Source organism: Corvus moneduloides, chromosome 1, assembly GCF_009650955.1.
Source record: "Corvus moneduloides isolate bCorMon1 chromosome 1, bCorMon1.pri, whole genome shotgun sequence".
NCBI lineage: Eukaryota > Metazoa > Chordata > Aves > Passeriformes > Corvidae > Corvus > Corvus moneduloides.
In genome coordinates this window covers 53,356,821-53,364,290 of record NC_045476.1, presented here as the reverse complement: position 1 = coordinate 53,364,290, position 7,470 = coordinate 53,356,821, and positions in this window count along the sequence as shown.

The following is a 7,470-nucleotide window of genomic DNA, read 5'->3' as shown; positions in this document are numbered from 1 at the left end:
GGAAATGGCATCCTCAATTGGGCCCCTTCTACAAGGGGATTTTGGTAAAGAACTTTTTCACTCTGTGCCATCTCAGACCTGGCTGTCCTGAAAAGGGCCTGTGCAGCCAAGTTCCAAGATCTACACTGTCCCCTGCCTTCTTGTGAAGGGAGAGTGTCCTGCATCCATCATGACTGACAGTGCTTCCCCTGAGAAGTGCTTCCCTTTCCAAGGGAAAAGAAAGGACCAACCTGCCAGAGACCACTGGTGTTTTCCAACAATGTCAATTTCTCCAAGGTAAGCATGAGGCAACACAACAGAAGCATGAGATGACACATTGGAGGATTCATCTGGCACTTGATGTAACCATGTCTGCTGGGGTGCATGAGAAGGGCAGGTCCCAGCCTGTGTTCCAAACATAGGTTGTGCATTCCAGTGGTGTGCCTAGGCTATGGGTCCTTGCTACACTGTGCCCATGGGAAGCTGTGAGTACCAGCTGTATTTGGCACAACTGGTCAGAAAAACAAAGAAAGGCTGTGGCAGTGCATGGCAAAGGTGGTAAACAGAGATGCAAAGGTGGTAAATAGAGATCTTGCTGCAGGTAATTACAAGGTAGGCGCCAAACAAGTCATTAGTCAGTGCAGTAGATTGGCTCAATAGAATCAGAGAATCACAGAATCAATTCGGTTGGAAAAGACCTTTCAGATCAAGTTCAACCTACAACCAAACACCACTGTGTCAACTAGACCATGACATTAAGTGCCATATCCAGTCTTTCCTTTAACACCTTCAGGGACAGTGTGTTGCAGTGGGGTCTCTTGCAACATGCGTTAGACAGCAAGGCCCGTGGAAAGAAATAGGGAGTGATTCTTGACAGAAGTTTCAGAGATCTTTATTCTCCAGCCACATGGCCGGGGGACTGCCGAAGAACTGAGCAATCACTGGACAAGCAGGGTCCTCCCCTGGCAGGGGAACACAAAATAACCATCGGGGAACAGAATTAGCGTACATGTGACCAGGGAGCAGGGAGACCCCATGCCTCTACCCCAGGGTCCCCTCTCCCAGGACCCAATGGCAGGGGGGAGGAACCCCAACAACAGTGACTCCACTACCTCCCTGGGCAGCCCATTCCAATGCCCAATCACTCCTTCTGTGAAGAAATTCTTCCTAATTCCCAACCTAAACCTTTCCTGGTGCAGTTTAAGACTGTGTCCCTTCCTCCTGTCACTGGTTGCCTGGGAAAAGGGGCCAATCCCCACCTGGTTACACCCTCCTTTCAGGCACTTGTAGAGAGCAGTAAGGCTCCCCTGAGCCTCCTTTTCTCCACGCTAAACAACTCCAGCTCCATCAGCTGCTCCTCACAGGACTTAACATTCTAGACCCTTCATCAGCTCTGTTGCCCTTCTCTGGACATGCTCCAGCATCTCAATGTCCTTCCTGAGTTGAAGGGCTCAGAACTGGACACAGGATTCGAGGTGTGGCCCCATCAATGCCCAGTGCAGAGGGACAATCACTGCCCTGGTCCTGCTGGCCACATTATTGCTGGCCACCTGAGCACTGCTGGCTCATGTTCAGCTGCTGTCAACCAGCACCACCAGGTCCTCTTCTGCTGGGCCACCTTCCAACCACTCTGCCCCCAGCCTGTAATAATTTCATGCCCAGGATTTCCTATTTCTGAGGCAGTTTGACCAGGATTTTCATGGTCTAATTTATGTGCCAGAAACTTTACTAAATATCTAATGCTTCAACTTTGCTAGTGAATTGTGAGTGTAAAACCATTCTCAGGCACTGAAGCTCATATTCACACTATTAAACTATCTCACCTTCCAATCTAGATTGGGTGCTCACAAACTGCCTCTTAGGAGTGGCCATGGATTGGTCTTAACCCCCAAACCGTGCCCAAAAACTGTTCTGGAGAGTGATATTTGTCTTAGCCTGAAGTGGGGACATGTATATTCTGATAACACTAAGGTCTGAGTGTCCTTGTCCAGGGACACCCTCTGACAGCCTCCACCGTCTTCACTAGTAGAGACACAGACTGCCATTGAATCATTTCATTCATTTTTTTTTCCTCAGTATTTAAATGTCTCCTTCTCCTGAGCAACATTGGCCTCTCCCAACAGTGAATGAACATCAGGAATACAACTGCCATCTGTAGAAATTATCCCTGCTTGTCAGATGTGTCTGACATCCCTGAGACTGATCCACCATGCAGCCCGCAAGAGGTTGGTGATGCTGCCAGTGACTGATTCTTCATATAGTCCTTGAACAAGACCTCTCCCTGTCCCTATGGCCTCTCTTCCAAACCGACCCAGTCACTTCCTGTCCTTTGCTGCCTCCACACACACTAAGTTAAACCAAACACTTCCCTCTCTCTTCTTCTCTGTAGCGCACCAGCCACGACCCTTACCTCCTGAGGTGGGACTGGTCTTTGCAAGGCACAGGTAGTCAGGTCCAGCATTGGATTCAAGATCCTGCAGAGGAGTCCTTGGCATCCTGGAGATAGTACAGCTTTCCTTTCACTGTTTTTTGGGCGTGCTGCAGTAGCACTGCCTTCAAATTACATTGCATCCTCCACTAAGACAGACAAGCCACAGCCAGATTGTCCCTCAGAAAAGGTGGATCCAATAAGGGAAAGCCTTTGGGATCCGAAACAGGAGATAGGCACAGAAACCACATTGCAGGAGATAAATCCAAAGAACTGAGTGACTGAGTGCTCCTAAAGCTGAAAGGAGATATTAGAAGGCATAGTAGCAAGGATGTATTCAAGAGATGATTCTCACAGACCAGAGAGCTCAGAACAGCATGCAGAGCAAATTTTCAGCCACTCAGAGTATCAATCCTACTAACTATAGCTGTGGTGAGAATGACAGTGTGTCCTGAGAGGAAACATGTGCAATATAAAGACATTATCAGAGGCAAAGATCTGCAGCTGATTGAAGTTATTGCTTGTGAGACAGTCACTCCTTTTTCACTATAGTGGAAAAGGGAAACTTGAGAGTGAGAGAAGTGAAAGAAAGTATCTGAGAATCCCTCTTCCATACAAGCAGAGACACGTTTCGGTTTTCACTTGGCCTCGCTTGCCAAGCTATCTTGCCAACATTTCTCTGTTGTCACATCCTTGGGTGCCAGGTAATACAACCAAAAGTGGGTGGTGTTTTCCGCAGAATGACGTGATGCTTTCCCCAGAATGACACATCTTCCTTCAGCAAACGAGCAACTGCAGCCCTTGAGTCACTGGGGAGAAGCCTGCTCATCCACTGTTGTCTGCCTCTGGGCAATGAATACAAGGCACTTCCAAACAATTAGAAATTGGTCTTTTTTCCCTGGGGAGGTTTTGATTTCAATTCTCAGACCTGTGTCCCTGCCCATGGCTGTGCTGGGAGAGCAGGGTGTCTGCCACCCTAGCAAGCAGCCCCTGTACATGCTCACACACAGGTGATGCGTGCAGAGCTCCCAGGGCAGGCTGAGAGCAGTGCTGCTGGTGTGTGTGCTGCCAGCAGCCTGCTGAGCCACCCGGGCCCGGAGGATGGGCACCTGAGAGCAGCACATTGCAGGGCACCAGAAGATGGAAAGCCATGCCCTGGCTCTCAGTGCGAGGCTGACACTGCAAAATCAGAGAAAAGCTGTGAGGAGAGGATGCAGAACCATACATATCTTGCATATACAGCTGTCCTGCACCTCACAGAGGCCAAGACTTGCATGCCCATAAAAGGAGAACTGCCTCATGAGTCAATGAAGGTTTATACTTATCTTTTGGGTCCAGAGCTTAGGGTAAGCTGAGCCTTAGTACACCTTTAGCATCAGAAACAACAGTTGTAGCTCAATCCAATTACCAAAAGCATAAGAAATTTTCCCTTTCAGATTAAAAAATAAACCGTGAATAAGATATCATTTCACATGAAAATATCTTTTAAATTACTCATATTTCCCTTTGTTTGTTTATTTTTTGCTTGCTACTTCAATGCAAAAAAAAAAGTCATTAAAAAATATTTTCCTGGGCATCCAATTATAATATTTCCATTTAGTTCAGAAAAGTATCAGCCCAGTCCTTGCACATGTGTTTCTGTGTTAATAGCACGTCTAATGGACTAAAAGCCAAATTGCCTGCATTTATTTCAGTGGAATGACACTGGTAGAAAACTGAGTTACAAACAAGAAATGGATCTTTCCTGCTGGTGTCAGGGATGGATAGGCCTGAAGAAAAAATTGCCTCTTTCTCCTAGAGATGGTCCTACCAGCTCACATAGGTTTACTGGGGAAGATGAGGAGTTAGGGAGAGAGGCCTGAGTCAAAATGTTGTTGCTTACTCTGTCTAGGCTAGAGTCCCATCTTTTGTAAGCTCTATAATTCCACTATGCAAAAATAAAATCCAGGCCAATTTGTTTCCCCACTTAATTTCACTTTTTAAATGATTTAGGAGAGGCTGAACTATTGGACCTACAAAGGAAAATCAATTTTGCAGAACTCTTTAACAAATATGGACATCTGACCTCATCTCTCTCCTTCTTCACTTTAATTCTCTTTTGATTTTTTTCCTTTTCCCTCCACTCTTTTTCCATATCCTAATTCTGCTTTTCCACCCACTCCTTTTCTATATCTGAATTCTGCTTCAGCTTGTGCTCTTATTTAGTGAAGAATTAGATTTTTTTGCAGCTCTCATCACCTCTTTTTTTTTCATTATTTGGCCATTCTCTGCTCTCCAGTAAAATACCCTGAATCTTGTGGAAACTATATTGAGGACGTGAGTGATAAAGAAAAGCAATAAATAATTTGCCAAGTTCTTCTTTATCAAAAAACTCTCATTGCTGCTGCTAAGCTGTGTGACCCAAAGGGGATGGCAAGACATGTTCTGTCTTGTCCCTGCATGTCTTCCCTGTAAGGCTCACAGCCTGGAAAGAACACTCAGTCCTCAGGTCTCTTTCCTGCCCAGCACCTACATGTACAAAGCAATCCTGTTCCAAAGGTCTGCCTTAATAGCATTTTGGGTTTTAAGGACTTTTCCTTTCTTTCCGTTTGCTTCTTATTCGTGTGCTGAGGAAGGTATCTGGGAACTTTTTTTTCTAATGGAGCATGGGATCATTCAGGGAGGAGGCACCCCTGGAGGCCACCTAGGCCATCCGCTTACTAAAATATTCATTCTGAAATAGGATCAAGATGCTAAATGTCTTATCCAGTCCAGTTTCATACACCTCCAAGGATGGAGATTCAGCAGCCTCTGCGCATTTGTGCCAGTGCTTGACTAGTCCCACTGTATAACACCTTTCTGGTTAGAAAATTTGTTCCATGGTTAGGAAGCACTTTCCCACTTGAAAAACACATTTCCATTCAAGGCTAGATTAGTCCCATCTGTTTGTTGGCATCCCCTCTGGTACTTACACTGCTAATAAGAAGCTGTCTTGGTCCCCTCTGAGGCTTTGTTTCGCTAGACTAAACACAGTATCCACTTCCCATTTCCTTCCCAGCACAAAGCCCTCCATCCCGCTGACTACTATGGGCACTCTTCAGTTAAAGTTCACGTTTGAAAGTTCATTGCTCTATGTTTGACACACAACAATCACAAGCATATGCAAAATTGAAGGGAAATCTCACCAATATCTTTGAATTAGAGCACTGAGATTGTCCCTTTTCTGGTGGATATACCTCACCAGACTGCTCTAAGATCACCTTATCAGCACACCTGCATAGACATCAGCACCCTTCCCTTCCACAGATATTTCCATGCAGCATATTTGCTGCCATTACAGCACCCAGCTCATGAATTCCTTGCTCACCATCTGCTTATTAACACTCAGCAGTGCTCTCCCTTTTAGCCAGCTCCATGCACACCTAATGCCTGTTTCTCCCAGCTCCCTAATCACTGCATTCCACAAGACTCCATGAAAAGGCTTAATTGACATTCCCAGGAAGGAAACATGCTTCCTTTGTGTAGGAAATAGTTTCTCAATGAGTATCTTGGGCTGACACAATCCAACATTGCAAAGTCATGTTTCATTTTATCCAGTTCACCTCCCAACCTCCACTTGACTTTCATTCAAACTTTTCCTAAGAGCTTTGCATAATATTGCAGCCATCCACTTAAGACTCCCTGGGTCACCTCCTCTCCCCACATTTTTAACTAAGAGGCTCGAGTTTGCTTTTCTTCATATGTGCGTTACTGTCCTTACCTAAGAGGTCTGAAACCAGGAATACTTGCTACCAGACCTGTGTGTTCACGTTCCAGTCCCTGCCGAATCCAGAGGCACACTTTGCCTCACAATAATCCAGGAGTTTTCTGGAAGAAAATGATACATTCATGGCATCTTGAACAACAGAAGTGCCAGAAAGAAAATCACAGAATCAGCTGAACTCGGAAGGGACTCACAAGGATCACTGAGTTCAAATCCTGTCCCTGCACAGCACCATCCTCAAGACATGACACCATGTGTCCATAAGTGTTGTCCAAACACTTCTTGAGCTCTGTCAGGCTTGGTGCTGTGACCACTTCCCTGGGGAGCCTGTTCCAGTGCCCAACCACCCTCTGGGTGAAGAACCTTTTCCTGATATCCAACCTAAACCTTCCCTGACACAACTTCAGGCCATTCCCTTGGGTCCTGTCATTGATCACCAAAGAGAAGAGATCAGCATCTGCCCCTCCTCTTCCCCTCACAATGAAGTTGTTACTGCAATGAGGTTTCCCCTCAGTCTCCTCCAGGCTGAACAGACCAAGTGCCCTCAGCTGCTCCTCATACAGGTTCCCCTCAAGGCCCTTCACCATCTTTGTTGCCCTCCTTTGCCTCTCTAACAGTTTAGTATCTTTCTTGTGGCACCCAAAACTGCCCCCAGCACTCGAGGTGAGGCCGCCCCAGTGCAGAGCAGAGCGGTTCAATCCCCTCCCTTGCCTGGCTGGAGATGCTGTGCCTGCTGCCCCCAGGACACGCTTGGCCCTCCTGGCTGCCAGGGCACTGCTGACTCATATTCAATTTGTCATCAACCAGGACTCCCAGGGCCATTTCCATGGCACTGCTCTCCAGCTTCTCCTTCCCCAGTCTGTCCATACATCCAGGACTGCCCCATCCCAGGTGCAGAATCCAGAACTTTCCCTTGTTGAACTTCATGTGGTTGGTGATTTCCCAGGCCTCTCATTTTTCGAGGTCTCTCTGCCAGCCTCCCTGCCTTTGAAGCTCTTCCCAGTTTTGTATAATCTGTGAACCTGCAATCGTGCATCCAGGTCATTTAGGAAGATGTTGAAGAGCACAGGGCCAAGGATGGACCCCTGTGGAACCCTACTAGTGACAGGGTGCCGGTCTGATGTGACCCCATTCCCTATAACCCTTTGTGCCTGACCCGTGAGCCAGCTGCTCACCCATCTGATGATGTATTTATCCAGCTGTGTGCTGGACATTGTGTCCAGAAGGATGCTGTGAGAGACAGTATGGAAAGCTTTACTGAAATCCAAAAGGATTACATCAACTGGCTTCCTTTAATCAGCTAGGTGGGTTACCTTGTCAT